Source organism: Drosophila innubila (genome assembly GCF_004354385.1).
Source record: "Drosophila innubila isolate TH190305 chromosome 3L unlocalized genomic scaffold, UK_Dinn_1.0 0_D_3L, whole genome shotgun sequence".
Classification (NCBI taxonomy): Eukaryota; Metazoa; Arthropoda; class Insecta; order Diptera; family Drosophilidae; genus Drosophila; species Drosophila innubila.
The window spans coordinates 25,621,800-25,636,987 of NW_022995376.1; the positions used below are offsets into that span (position 1 = coordinate 25,621,800).

General features: G+C 38.7%; 1 protein-coding gene across 1 annotated transcript in view; it reads right to left on the reverse strand.

Annotated features, from left to right (window-relative positions):
* Positions 1-15,188, reverse strand: part of LOC117788921 (frizzled-2) — a 107,948-nt gene that overhangs the window by 21,649 nt on the left and 71,111 nt on the right. The gene's annotated exons all lie outside the window — the stretch shown is intronic.

Here is a 15,188-nt window from a genome sequence, read left to right on the forward strand (position 1 = left end):
AAATAACTTGAGAGATTTTTGTTTACCAAGTCGTAAAAAATGTTTATAAATTTTTAATTAGAAAATATTAAAACAAGACAACTTAATTATGTAATGAGCGTAAAAGTTGATGGGCCCAGGCATTTACGGAAAATGGGGGAAAACTTCATTGCTCGACTGATTTATGTTGTGACACGGACACCGAAGAAAATGGCGTGAAAAACGAGCGAAAAAATATACACAAAAAAAAGGAGTAATGCGACATAATTTACAGTCTGTCCTAAAGAATGTGAAAGAGTTGGCAGTTGGGATCGTAAATAGGGTGTAGGCAGTTGGGAGTTGGGAGTCAAGTGTTGGGGCGGCTAGAAAAAAGAGTTGTGGTCGGCTTAGCTGCCTAAATTGTAGCCTGAATTATGTGCCGCCTAGGCAAATATGTTAATATTTAGCTAATGAATGGGGTGAGCAGCAGTTGGGCTTTTGGCCAAAGGAGTGGGCAGCACAAAGACAATTGTAGTAGCTGTTTCCACACAGAGAGAGAGAGAGAGAGAGAGAGTTCGGGGAACGCCACACTTCAAAAAGCGGCAGCGACTCTAGGGCAAACAGAAGGCAATACAAACAGGAAAAGAAGCGGAGGTAAATAGATAAAGAGAGAGAGAATGAGAGAGTGGGAATGGAAGATTGACACTGTCGGGCCACTTTGGACTACTTTAATCACGCCATGGGATTAAGGGCAACGCCGCAGATGATGAAGAAGTTGCGTGTGCCCAGAGTTCCAAAAGGAGGAGAAAAAAGGGCAGAAAGGGGGGCAACAGAAGGAACTGCGCTTACAATTTAATTAACTTTTTGTTTTTATTTCTTATTAAAGACAGCCCCTTGTTTGTTGTTGTTTTTGTATTTGCTTTAACGGCACTCTTTGAATGCCATAATGCAAGTTTAATCAGCGCGCGACAAAAAAAGGCAACAAAACACAGATACAGATACAGATACTTGTGCAGAGGTTGCCGCATTTGTAGCAGTATTTGTATCTGTATCTGTAACTGTTGTGTGGTGTGTGGGTGCCTCACAAGATTTGCCTAACCAAGCACTTGCAGATAAGTCAAGAACAACAACACCAACAAAAGTATCTTTTGTCTTCTACCCACACATGAAGCTGCCGCCTTTGATTTACCTCCTGCACCTTCAATTTGCCAGGTGTAATCTCCAGTGTAACCAACAACAATCGAGAGCCGTTGATAAAGTTAAGCAAACGACAACAAAATGACAATTTTTTAATTATAAATGTTGGCGCTTTTGTTTAATTAAAAAACGAAAATTGCGTATTGCCGTTAAAATAAAAAAAATGAAGAAACAATTGCCAAACTATGAGTTGCTGAAAATCTACTGCACTTGTTCACTTAAGAAAACATGATAAGATACGAGTTTTATATACATTGCTTGCTGACAAATTACTAAGAAATAAATAAATATCTTTTATCAAGACATTCAAGTTTAATTAATGTCTCAAAGTTGAATCTGTACAGTAGATAACATAAGAAATTTACAATGAAATTGCTCTATTGATCAAAATGATTATAAAGCTTTAGCTTAAGTAGTTTAAATTTGTCTTAACTTTACAAAAGCATACATCTATTTTCACTGTGTAATTTAATGCGATGCGAAATATGCATGGGCATCAAAAATGTCATGTATCTGGCTGAATCGTTGCTGCTTAGATTAATGACCAAATGGGGTTTGACATACGCATAGTTAATAGATTTTGATCATGAGATAAGAGAGTGAGAGGCGCGAGATTCTCAGATTGTGTCAGGCGATTCATATAAATCATGTGTCTTTTGAAGTCTTTTATGTTTTGTGCCAAAAGCGATCTTCAAATTCCGAGAAATACCCGAAACGAAATTCGAATTCAAATGTGTACATAAAAAACATATTGTATTTCAAAAGAAATCTAAGCAACAACCTGCCAAGCCATGCTCAAGATGGAAGCTGAAAGAGCTGAGATTGTGAGATCTTTAGATACTGTGAGATCTTTGACTGTTGGATTCGATTGGACTCCATTGGGCTTTGCAGCTCTTTTAGCTAATTAAATGGGCAACTTTGGGCAAGCACAAAGTCATCATCGTCTTCATGTGGCAGGCCAATTAATTAAGCGCATAATTTATGGCAAAATGTTTTGCGGGGTGCGTCTCTATTCCCTTCTTTTCCTCTCTCCTTGTCTGTGGCCGAATGTCAACGTAGCCAATAAAGGCATATAAAAAAAATGCGATCATAAACTCATTTAAAAACAGAACGGCAAAAAGTATCAGTTTCCAAATGTTTAATTTATGACGTTTGCAAAAATTTATGACTACAAATTTAAATGCTCAACACGAGTCGAGTCGAGTCGAGTCGAGTCGAGACGAGACGAGGACGACAATGAATATGTATTATATCTTTCAAATTGAAATTCCAATGAAGCTCAAGGAGCAGGCATCGGAAAAGGCAGCAACAAAAACGAAAAACGAAAAACAAAAAACAAATAAAAGTCATCGCAGGAAGCAACAGTCAGAGAACAGGCGCAGACCTTAAACAAACAGAAATTAATTATGTTTCGATGCGAGAGAGAAAGATACTCACACACACACACACACACAGACACGCTGACACTCATACACACTCACTCTGTAGATACAGATACAAAAGAAAGAACCTGGCAAAGACTGGAGACTGTGTCGGCCTGAAATAAAATAATTTCGTTTCGTTTTCTGTCTGTTTATAAGAAAAATATGTTTTTGTTTGTTTTAACGCGCTTCCTTTGCACACAACATGTGCGTGAATGTGAATAAGTGTGTGAGTGCAGCGCAGAGATGCGTATCTGTTGTATCTGCTGGATACATGTGCAGTTAGCTACGTGCATGCGTAAATCTATCTATTCCAGCTATTTTTGGTCATAATTTAAATTAATTTGCTTCGGCTGCCAGTCTAAATAAACACAACTACAGATACATACTCGTAGATACTTGAGGTTGAGATGCATCTGTAGGATTCACTTTTATGAATTATATTGCATGCCTCAACTCGACCTCTTTCCTTTCCCTTTCCCTTTCCGTCTCTCTCTCAGCATCTTTTTAATTAGCTTGACATTTTTTTCTCTCTTTTTCACTTGCTTCTCGTTGTCTCGTTGATTTTTCGTTGCCTTTTGCTGAACTTCGTCAGTCTGTCTGCGGTTTTTTAGGGTTAACAGCGCGTAGATTGATATCTTCAAGTTCATTAGAGTTGCAAGTTGCTTTAATTGGAAATATGCACAGATCTTAAGCAGGAGCAAGGAGTGAGTAGTGAGGATCGAGGAGACGAGGGATTCACTCGAAACAGCACACTTGGGTGAGAATTAATGATGCCTGACTCTCGACTCGAATTCACTCGACTCTGTTGCATCTCTCGCATCTGAATTCTGCTTAAACTTGGGCAGCATTTCGTATATGTCTTGTTTTCTTGTATGTGTATCTTTTTTTTCTCCAGTTTTGTTAACTGATTTCAATGGAACCAGCTGAAAATGGTCCCAACGGCGTAAATATAGTTAAGCCGTTTTATTTTATAATTTAAGGAATCTTCGGCTTTTGTTTTGTTCAGTTTTATGTGGAAATATTTTATAAGACCTGTATTCAATATACTTCATATACTACCTATTATCCGTATCTGCAGCTGTTGTTTTCATCTAAATTTCCATTTAAATTTCCACTTGTTCGTGTCTGTTGTCGCCCCAGTCAAAAAGTCAGCCCGCATGTCTTGTTAATTTTCATTTTAAACGACTGTTTTCCTTAGCTTTTAGTATTTGTTCTTTTCTTTTACAAACAAAATTAACACCTAGTCGCAACATTTCCAGCTAAAACCCACACACACTCACACACACACACACACACACACACACACTCGCAGATAGATTTAGAAAAGGGAGACCATAAGTCAAACCCCTAACAAGGTGTCATTTTTTCGTCGTTTTTTGTGCTGGAATAGTATCTGCTAAATGAATTAGAGAGCTCTGGCATAAATATCAGAGAGGGAGGAGTGGTTAGAGTGGCGTGAGGGTTTGGGGTTCACCCACATGCTTTGCTAGCTGGATTTATAACTGACACTTTCGGTTTTTCCCATTCATTTAAATGCAAATTGTTCAACTAGGCGTATGCTCAATATTTACATTGTCAATTAGCATATTAAACATTTGAGCGTTAGAAACAAAACAATAACACTATTCTATCATTATTATTATTTATTATTTATTATTTTCTCTCAGTTTAGAACATGTTTCCATCGTTCGTTTCGTTTTCAATTTCGACAATAATTTTTCTATAGGAGACCAAAAATAAATTCTAGTTAAAATTGCTCAATAAAGCGACGACATCGCCTCGTTTTGTGTTTGTATTTGTATTTTAGAGTTCTTCTGTTTGTCTACCTCGCTCAAGAGGGGTAAGGGTATGGGTAAGGTACTATGTCTTCAGCTCCCCGCTGTTCTATTAACGTAATTTTCTACTTGATTTCTGACGCTCATAAATCATCATCAGTTCTCCGCTCTGCGCCACGATAGCAACTATGCTGTTGTTGTTGTTGTACTTGTTGTTTAGGTAGTCGTCGTTTTAGTTTTATGGAATTTATCTGCAGAACGTCAGGCGGCAGCGAGAACAACAACAATGCGAAGGAGAACAACGACAACTTTGGCGACACAGTTAGCAGCAACAGCAACAGCAACAAGTTTCAGTGTTGATGTTGTTGTCATCGTCGTCGTCGTTGTTGTTGCTTTTTTTTCTTCGCTTTTGGTTGTTTAGTTTGATGTATCTGCCAGATACGAATGGTGAAAAATTGATAGCTTGTTGTGTGTTCAACCAAAACGATGCATAATAAATGTTTCGATAAACTATGAAAAGAATTTATTGAACACAAAATATTAACAATAAATTAAAAAAAAAATGTGATTAGAGCGAGACAGCAGATAAACTAGAGTGAGACAAAATGGCGAACGACGTTGAGGAAATGAGTTGCTTGAATCAAACTTCAGTTAGAAATAAAGTCAAGATCTCTTTAGACTATGAATTAAGTACTCCCCCCCACAACGATAATTACTAAGTTAACAAAGATAAAAAAAATCAATTAAGAAATACACAAAAAATTGAATAAGCAAATAGAAGCTCTCATAAACAAAAAGCGTTAAGCAGAATGCCATTAAAACTCAATTTGACGCCTTGTTGTTAGACAAAGAAAAACAATCGGTAAATTTTGGCCATGGCTGTAACCTAAAATTTGCGCTGAAATTCATTTAAAGACGCCGAAAAATTGACAAATAGCAGCTTCAAAGAGATTTTGCAGAATTTTCAGATCTTTACACCAACAATTTTTATTTGAATAAATCGTCATATGAGTAGCAAGTTTTGTTGTTGGCCTGGCTAATTGTTGGGCCTATTCAAACGAGCCGAACGAGTCGGAGTCTCATAAGTTATCAACCTAAAAGGCAAATAAAGAAAAAACACAAAAATTTGTATTCAAATAGCCCGAACAAAAATCGAGGAGAAAAACAAATAGCCAAGGAAAGTCCCAAAGAAATCGACGAAGGCACCAGAAAATTATGATCAATGCAATCATGTCAAATTGATTTCGGTCCGGCTAACCACAAGCCATCAAAGCTGGAATAAGAAAGAGGGAGAGAGAGAGAGATGGCCAAAAGCGCTGGCATGGCTAAGACCTAAGTCTGGAGGGGCTAATGATATGACTGAATGAACGAGCAGCCAACGAAAATTGAAGGAGCTGCAAAATAAATCAAACAAACGAGCCTCAAGAAGAAACCAATAGCCACAACACACACACACTCAACACACACACACAACACACACAGCACACGGAACCGAGTTTGATGAATTGCAGCACACGGGCTCGTTGACTTGGCCAGTTTCAGTTGATGGACGATTGGCCAGGTCTCAAACAGGGCTCAGAGTTTCATACTCTTTTTGGTTTGAGACCAAACTGCGGGCTCACATTGCCCCCTTCTGGTTAAAATTAATCAATATGCTGTGCTTGTTGTTGCTGCTTTAACAATATGGCAGAAGAGTTTGGGGGCGGGGGACGAAATGGTTTTATAATTATGAGGGTCGCGTTCAGGTTGACTGGAAATTATTGGTTGTCCAACATCCAACGTTCAACATCCAACGTTGCAACGTGAGCTCGTTGAAGGAGGGCAGGGCCCAATATAAGTACGACTTGTTTGTCAATAATAACACAACCCAAAAGACAATTCTCGTGGTCAATAATTAGGGGCACACAAGCCCTGGGAAGCAACAACCACCCCCCGCCCTTGTCTGTCAATCATACCTTTGCTCGTTACATTTACAAATTGAGTGCAACATTGTCCTCTAGCAAGAATTCTCCTCTATACATGTTGCAGCAACATGTTGAGAGAGCAAAATTACTTGATTTACACATTAAGGATACTCATTCATTTTATTAAAATTTTTGTTAAATTGATAAGAATAACAAAAGGTATACATTGAAAAAAGGATTTGCAATTGCATTGCCTTTCCAATTAGGCGTACTCAAGAATTTGATTAAAATTTTGATTGAATCCAATACATACATATACAATTTTTCGTATAATTTAATAGACAAGATATGTTTTTGTGAAAGTGGTTGTAAAAGTATTTCCTTATCATAAGGGATGCTCATACAATTGATTATAATTTAATTTTTATTTTGCATTACTAAATTTTAAAACTAAATCAACTGAATAAAGACGAAAATTTCTAATACATTGCTAAATTGATTTGGGATATTTTGGAATTTTATTGTAAGTTAAAGTTACATTAAAGAAAGAAAGAAAGAAAGAATTTGTAATTGCATTGCCTCTGTCATTAAAGACAATCGTGAATTTGATTCAACTTTCTTTTTGAGGAACTACATTAAGTTGAAGTAAAGTTATAGTTCCGGATTGGAATTCCCCATCAGTCTACTTTTGAATGTATACATTAATTTATTGACGAAATTTACATAAAATGATGCTTATAAACAGCTAATAAATAAATCAACTTTAAAAGTTAGTTTTTATATTGCCCATAAAAAGAGTCGCTAGTTCTGCAAATGCTTAGAGAGCACAGCTTCCACACAGTTTCTATCTAAGAGGGAGATTTGCAAAATTAACAGAGCAGAAAAAAGAGAGATCGCGATCGCGATCAAGTCACATTAGTATGCACATTAGCACCCAAGTGACAGCTGCCCAAGTGGGGCCAGAGAAATGTTAAACAGGATACCAAATGACAACTTAACTCTGTGACAAGTCAACTTGTCGCTCGTCTCGACAAACTGACACACTGACGGAGTGTCAATGCGCTGTCAATAAATTTTGTTGCTATTTGTGATACATAAAGTGAGGGGAAAAACGAAGATAATCCGCACAATTAAGCGGGAGACACCCAAAAGCGAATTGAACAAGTTACAAAAAAGTCAAGACCAGGGCCACAAATTTATAGCCAGGCCAAGAGTCAGCTTGGCACGCAGGCAGGCAGTCAAAAAGAATGGCAATAAAACAGCCATCGGACACTAACAAAATTTATGATCTTTCGGAGCAGGTAGCAAGGAGAGATCACCTGTTTAGCCGGCAAGAAGGAGGAGTGCAAAAGAGGAAGAGGGAGAGGCGAGTTAGTCGAGATCTGCGGGCGGTAAAAGCAACGAGCCACATGACAAAGTCAAAGGAGAGTCTCGTCTGGCATTTGAGTGTCGCCACAGCATGGAGTCCAGTTCGGAGTACGATCCTTTTGGTGTGTGACAGTGCGCAATATTTCGAATTGCAATGTGCGGGCTGCAAAAAAGAAACCAAGAAAACTGCGCCGCATGATGTCCCATGTTCAGTCAGCCAGCAGGCAGTCCCAGTTTTAGTCCCCGTCCCAGTTTAAATTCTACACTCGCACTATGGGAAAAATGTCCAATTTTTTGTCATGCAAAGCTGGAGACTTGAAATTTTGTTGGTTCGTTTGCATTAAAGTATAATTTTTCATATTTCTGTTTTAAAATTAAATCATATCATATCCTGTCCCCATCCGATTTTGTAAAAAAAATCATTTTTTTGTCTTAATGCACAACTTCAACACTTTCTTAAGTTCATTCAACTTACACAAAACACAAATATTAAAAATCTCCACTAGCAAGTTAATTTACAAAGAATCTTAATTAACTTTTTCCATATTTACTTTTTTGTAATGTTTACAATTCAAGCAATGTTTACTTCAAGTTGCAAAGAAATTCCCGTCCTTTTTCATTTCACAGATTAACACTCAATCAGTTGAATTTGATCAAGTAAATATTAAGAAAGAAGTCCGTAAAAAATAAAAAAAAAAATATATATTTTTGCATTATATCTTGACTACTAAAAAATGGGACTCTTTTCCCATAGTGCTCTGTCCCAGTCATCGTTCCCTCTTCATTCCAAGCCATTGGTCGCTTGTATGTAAATTGATATTTTTGCTGGTCGTCGTCCAACACCTTTGACTACTTCCTTTGGCAAACGAAGCTAACCTTGAGAGCGGCTGTTGTTTGTTTTTTTATTGTTTCATTTAACTGAAATTTAATGAAATCATTTCGTAGTGAACGATCCTTCCGAGCACCAAAAGCATTCGTGGACTAATAAAAGCTGTGTGCATTTGCCGTAAAAATCAACTGAAACTGAAATAAAATATTAACGACGACGACGAAGACGACGATCCTCAAACCTGTTGCTGCGATCGTCAAGTAACATGGAAAAGGTGTCACGTTACGCATAATTTATGACCACAAAAACTATAATTTTCCAAATGCCAACAACACGCAATGCAGTCTTAAGTCTCACCAAATTAAACCCAAGGAGAGATCCGAGAATCCAAAAAAAGAGAAGTGTCTCCGACCATTTGAAAATTGTCCATGAACTGACATGCAATGGGTTATCGTTATCTTTATCTGTATCTGTATCTTCATCTACACCGAGTCATCGACTTGATGGCAGATTAATGAGCCCGGCACTGATCCAGGTAGTATCTGTTAGCCACCTGCTCCAGCTGCTGCCTCGCATTGCCAACTTTTTTAGTTGGCCCCAAAAAAACAAGCGTTTTTCATAGAGTTCGAGTAGTCGTATGGTAGTCGATACGGCAGCCAACATTGACGACAAATAATGAAATAATGCTGATGGCAGCCACGCTCAGAGACAGAGATAAGATTCCAGTTACTTTTTCCCTGCACTTCGAAAAGAACAAGGGGTCCATTAAGTTAGTGAAAAGGGAAATATGCGTAGCAGGCAAAAGCAGGCATAATCGATCACTTAAAGACAGTATGTCAAAACAATTTGACAACAAAATTTAATTTGATTTTGCAAAAAAAAAAAAAATATAAATGCATTGGATTAAATAATTTTTTTTTTTACTTATTATGAGAAAAATGAAAAAAATTATTAATAGTTTAATATCGAAAAATATACTGTATTGAAAATTAAAAAATATATGATTTTTGTTATTGTCAACAATATAACCAAGTAAATAAGAGCTAGAGCTACCAAATTTGGTGACAATTATCCAGCAGTGTGTTTTAAAATTTTGTAGCTAGTTTTAAAACAGGGTCTTTTACAGCTAAGTTCACTTGAATATAGTAATTCCTCCCATTATTTTTGACAGCAATACTGATTTGAACGAAAAACTCATAGTACTCATAGTATAAACCAAATATACAACCATCCACCAGTCCAACAGAAACGACAACAACAATAACGACAGCGGTAACAGCAATTTCTTCCTCTTCTTGCACTCTTTGTTGGGTAAACAAAGCCGATGGCACGTTGGAAAAACGAAACTAAACGATGAAGCGAATGGAAACGAAAGGTGAGCAACAGTGGATTCGGTAGTTAGGAAATCGAAATCAACAAAAATGGGCAGAGATAAGGCGCAAGCTACCAAAAAAGAAATAAACAGAAAACAGAAAATAAAGAAAAAACAACAAACGAACCACGAAAATAACCATGTATAACTGTAAGGGAAGAGAACCTATATTCCAATATTATTGTTGTGGTTTGACAGAAGTCAACGATGAAAATGGATTGAAATGTAAAGTACATTTATACTAATAAATTACATTCACTTAAAGTAGAACTCGAAATGAAAGAGTTGCTTTAATAAAAACTATAAGAATAAACAATTTTATGATAAAGTTTATACCTTCAACCTGCAGATACATTAATCACTGCCTGAACTGAATTTCTAGAGGAAAAGTGACATTTCTAAAATATTTTCCATTCCCACTGCCTGACATATTGCAAATTATGGATCATAAATTGATTGACACCCAACGTTTGCATTTGCATGACTTGGTTGAAAGATACATTTGTATCTGCTGATATGGATACGAGATTCGAGTACTTGTTGGCATTTTCACTGTCACTAACATACCTGAAATTGTTGCTGCTGCCGTTGATTTGATATTGTTGTTGGTAATCCCAAACTGTGGTAATTAAAAAGCGCCTTGCAACTGTCAGAGTTAATCCGATTTCAGGAGACATGCAGATGCAGATACATTTACAGTTGGACAGTCTGAGTGTCGCTGTAGTTGTCGTCTTTCAAGTATGTAATTTGACTTTTTTTTGGACAGATTTTTTAATTAAAATTTCATGTAGTGCCAAAAATGTTGTTGAGATATCTACAACACAGACACTGAATACACTCGTAAATACTCAACGAGTACTTGGCTATTCGGATAGGTGTCAGGCTGAAGTAGACAGGCGACAGCTCCACAATCTTGTGGAGATGTTGTACCCGGGTAGAGCGCCAAAATCCAAAATCCAATTTTCAGTTGACGCTTGTCGTTGTCATCGATCACAGATCACCCAGTAACAACAACAATAACAACGACAACACGCGACAAATCTTGTTTCTTTTTTGTATACAAAATTTTGTTGTTGTTATGTATCTTTTTATAACAATTTTGTATAGACACTCACACGCACTCAGTTAGAGATACAATTTGTATTTTCATAACTCGTTTTGCCTCTTGGCCAACAACAAAAACATCGAAGACGGCGACGATCCGACGATTCGACGCTTCTTGTTAAGATGCCACTTGGCGGCTGTTTTATTAACTTCTTTTTAATTTATGACAGCCTTTATTTGTTGTATTTATATTTGTATTTGTTGTACATATTTTGTGGCTCGTCTTTTACAATGGCAACTCATTTGTCGAGCATCTTTTCCAACGTGACAATAAAAATATCCACAAATGCTTTTCGTATCTTTAAGGTACACAGATAGTCACAGTTCGTTTGCTTTTTATTGATTAATTGAAGTTGCAAAGGTATAATTAAGGCGTTCGCTAAATCGCGCAATTGTCAAACGAACGTTTCACCCGAGAGACACGAAATGCGCGACACGACCAAACGCTGCGATCGTCGAAAACAAACTGAGGCGACGAGTCCAAGTGACGCTGCAAATGAGCGTAGAGCGAAGAGCGGTGAGAACAGTGAGCGCGAAGGCAATTCGACAGACTGAGTGGTGGGAGAGAGAGTGTGAGCGTAAAAGAGAAGCAAGCAGCAAGTGCTAGAGCAACGATTCGGATTACTTATAGCATGCGATAAATGCTGGCAATAAAATAACTGCAGCGATTTAAATATTGTTGATAATTTTATGAATAATTATTTAATATACAATATGATAACGGAGTGACTAATGTTAGATTATATTTATTAAAGTTAAACTTATATCGGAGCTGCAGCTGCTAATATTTTATTTCATATTGTGTTAGTCCATTTTTGTGTCAGTTTCCCCTGTGCTTAACTTTCACTTTCCCAACCCCCTCATGTCATCCAGTTTGCGCTCTGTTGACAAATCTAACTGGATTGACACTTTTGTACATTACCCGTGCACATGTGCTGCATTTCGCAAGCCAAAATCAGGCGACAGCCTCCCCCTCGTTAGCCGGTATTTGTCTAGCATATTTTCTCTCTCGCAATCGTGTATTTTCTCTCTGCCTCTCTCTCTCTCTCTCTTCCATCTTGCAACGTCTGTCGTCCACGTTCTCTTGCATGCAATTTTTAGCATGGCAGGAACGTGCGTTCCTGGAGCAGGCACCCTGCTGACAGTTGGAACAAGGTAGTGGGTGATACAGTTACTGAGTACTGGATGCTGACTTGTTCTGATGATTGAGGCACGTTTTGCAAATACAGGGTGCTCTGCAAATGTCTTGGTCGCTCTCATTAGCCGTATGCACTCACTAAATACGCCCGGGGCCTATCAGTGCATGACAATCACAGGAACTAGCTTAAAAGAACACTGCGTTAATTGCAATCCCTTCCTGTGCATGCTCAACGCTCTGCGCTCACAAATTGCTAATGAGCGCACATTCGTTCTCTCGCATTCGTGCGCTCTCTGGTTTTCGAACGCTCGTGCTCTCTCTGGGTTGCCAGACCGGTTTTGAGGTTTTATTTATCTGCTAAGGGTCTTGTTAAAAGTAATTCGTAACACGTTGTTACCAGATAACGCCGCCAACCTACGAGACTCGCGTTTCGCTCCTAACGAGTTGGCATTGCCCAGTTGCTGTTGCTCTGCTTCTTCATTCGTTTCTTGGCTTGTTAGCGTCGTTCGTTGCTAAAAGAGCGATAAAGGCGCTTGCAGAGCGACAGGGAGAGAGAAAGGGAGAGAGGGAGAATAAAAGTCAAGATCAAGGCAGGTTTAATGGGCAGCGCACCTCGATCCAGGCTCACGTTTTGACTTTTGGCTTGGACGCTTCGTCGCCGGTTTGTTGGTTTGTCGGTTCAATACACCCTGTGTAGCTGCAGGGTGCCCAGTGGATACCCTGTCCCCCTCTCGCGGCTGATCGTGCAGCAGAACATGACTGGGATGCCAGATTGCGAGCCGGTTTGGGCCAAAACGGAGAGAGAACACCACATGTGGTGGCTGCGCTTGTTCGGATTGTTGGCTATGAGTGATTTTGCCTAGTTAGGAAGGAGTCCGATGTGTAGACATTGCAAAAATCTCATGTTTATATGCATTTCGATTGTCGCTGCAGCCAGGAAAGTTGCAACTTGCAACTTGCAACAATCTACAGTGCCCGATTCTCAATTTTCCCCTCACCTAAGTAAATCGTGCGCTTGGCCGCTAATGAACTTACAATGGTTTTGCTTGTTTGCTTTGTGAGAGCAAGTCGTGGGCCAGGACAACAAACCAAAAGCCAAAAGACGTTCCCGATGTCTTTTCCTTTTTCTTTTCCTTTTGCCTTCTTTGAATACAACACACACCCACACATTTTAGAGATCTGTGATCTGCAATGTGAAACATGAACTCCAACTCCCCTTCATGATTGAGCGACGAAAACTTGGTCGTGCTTCAATCAATTGGCCTCTGGCCAGTAACTCAGACAAAGTCAGAGCGGATCCGAGCTGAGCTGAGCCTTTGTCTTAGCCAAAGCCCAAAGCCCAGACGATGTCGATGTCGATGCCGATGCCGATGTCGACGTCGATGCCATGATCATGATCAGCAAAACTAACAAGAGGTGTTGCTTCTGTCGTTGCTTGTTGCAACAGCAACAAGCAGCCAACAACTTGGGGTATCTATCTGCCCATGCATCAGCTCGTCAGACTTTTCAGCCAGATCGTGATTTTTCTGGGTGGCAGTTCCTCTCCCTCCTTTCTATCTCGAATGGCTTTTGTTTCAGGTCCATTCGACGATCACCCGGGCTGATTGTCTGTGCTTTGTTTGTTTCTCATCTCACTTCCTCTACTCTCCACTCTCTCTGTCTCTCGCCTCGTTGCAACCGCCCAAGGGGAATTCGCCTTAACTACTAGTCAACTGAGGAAAAAAAAAACAAGCAACAGGCGCTCTGTCAATGATCATTGAAGGCAAAAGCAGAGAACTAAACAGCTCACTTCACTTGAAATCGGGACAGACATTGGCCATAGTCTTAGCCTGGCTGTTGGCAGTTGGGTAGGTGCCATGCTGGGTGGTAGCTGCTAAACTGAACAGTTTGGCTGACAAATCAATTGAATGGAGGATTCTTCAGTTGTCCAGTCATGCCAATTGACAGTGGATTACAAATGAGCCATCAATTTAAAACTCATAAATCGATGTGTAAGCATAAGAATTGCAATCATAAGCCATCAATCTTAAATTCTACCAATAAGAAGCGATCAAGATCGATCGACAAAGCAGAAAAGATCTGTAGATTGCAGGGTATCAGTCTAGAGTGAAGATCAAATCGAAAATAATATTTATTCTAATTGCACAAATCCATGAAAATGTCACTGAAGTCAAGGTTTGATAGAGATCGCAGATAGTCCAGGTTATAGGCTCAACAACTTGTAATGTAGATTATCAGGCCTTTCGAAAAAAAACAGCCAAAGATCATAGAATTAATGAGTGCATAGCTTTTGTCGTAAACTGATCATGGCTAAAGATTGCACAGACGAACGTCAGAGATCATCTCAATCAAGTCAGCATTTCAATTAATGATGGTCACGTTGATGTCAAGTCATCAAAACAATCTCATCCAGAAAATATAACTACGAATATCAATGTCATCATTGAGCAATAATTACGCGTTCTAGACATTCCGATCGTGCCAACGGCTGATTTCACAATCACTCGGAGTCAGACACCCCAGGGAGACAGAGAGCCAGACAGACGGACTGTAGATCAATTAAAGCGCCACTACAAATCTCATTTTCCATAAATAAACCACACAATTTATGACACGACACTGTCCATAACGTTATTATTATTTTTTTTTTGTTATTATAAAATATTCTTATTATTATCGTACTTCATTCGCATTATCATTATCGCAAATGTTCGAATCGAAAATGATACAGAATAACAATACAATTGTCAATCACGCGACATTATCAGAGAAGAAGACACGAACAGACAACAGATATATGCACTCGGATCATAATAAACCATTAAAATAATTAAGATATAACAGCTCGGCAGCTCTGTTGTCGTAATGAGGGCAATAAATGACGAGAGAGGAGACAACAAATAATTCACACCATTTTAGAGTGCCAAGCAAAGCTAATTATGGTCGGATAGTTGTTGTAGTTGAATTGCTGGATGGTTGATGGTGCAGGGATACTAGAGAGATAAACTGATGTCAGTCCCAATGATAACCCGCATAGATAAGCACGAGAGTGGCCCACAAATGAACGCACAGAATATGAAAATTTATTACCAGCTAAATTGACAGCTCCAAAATTTGTG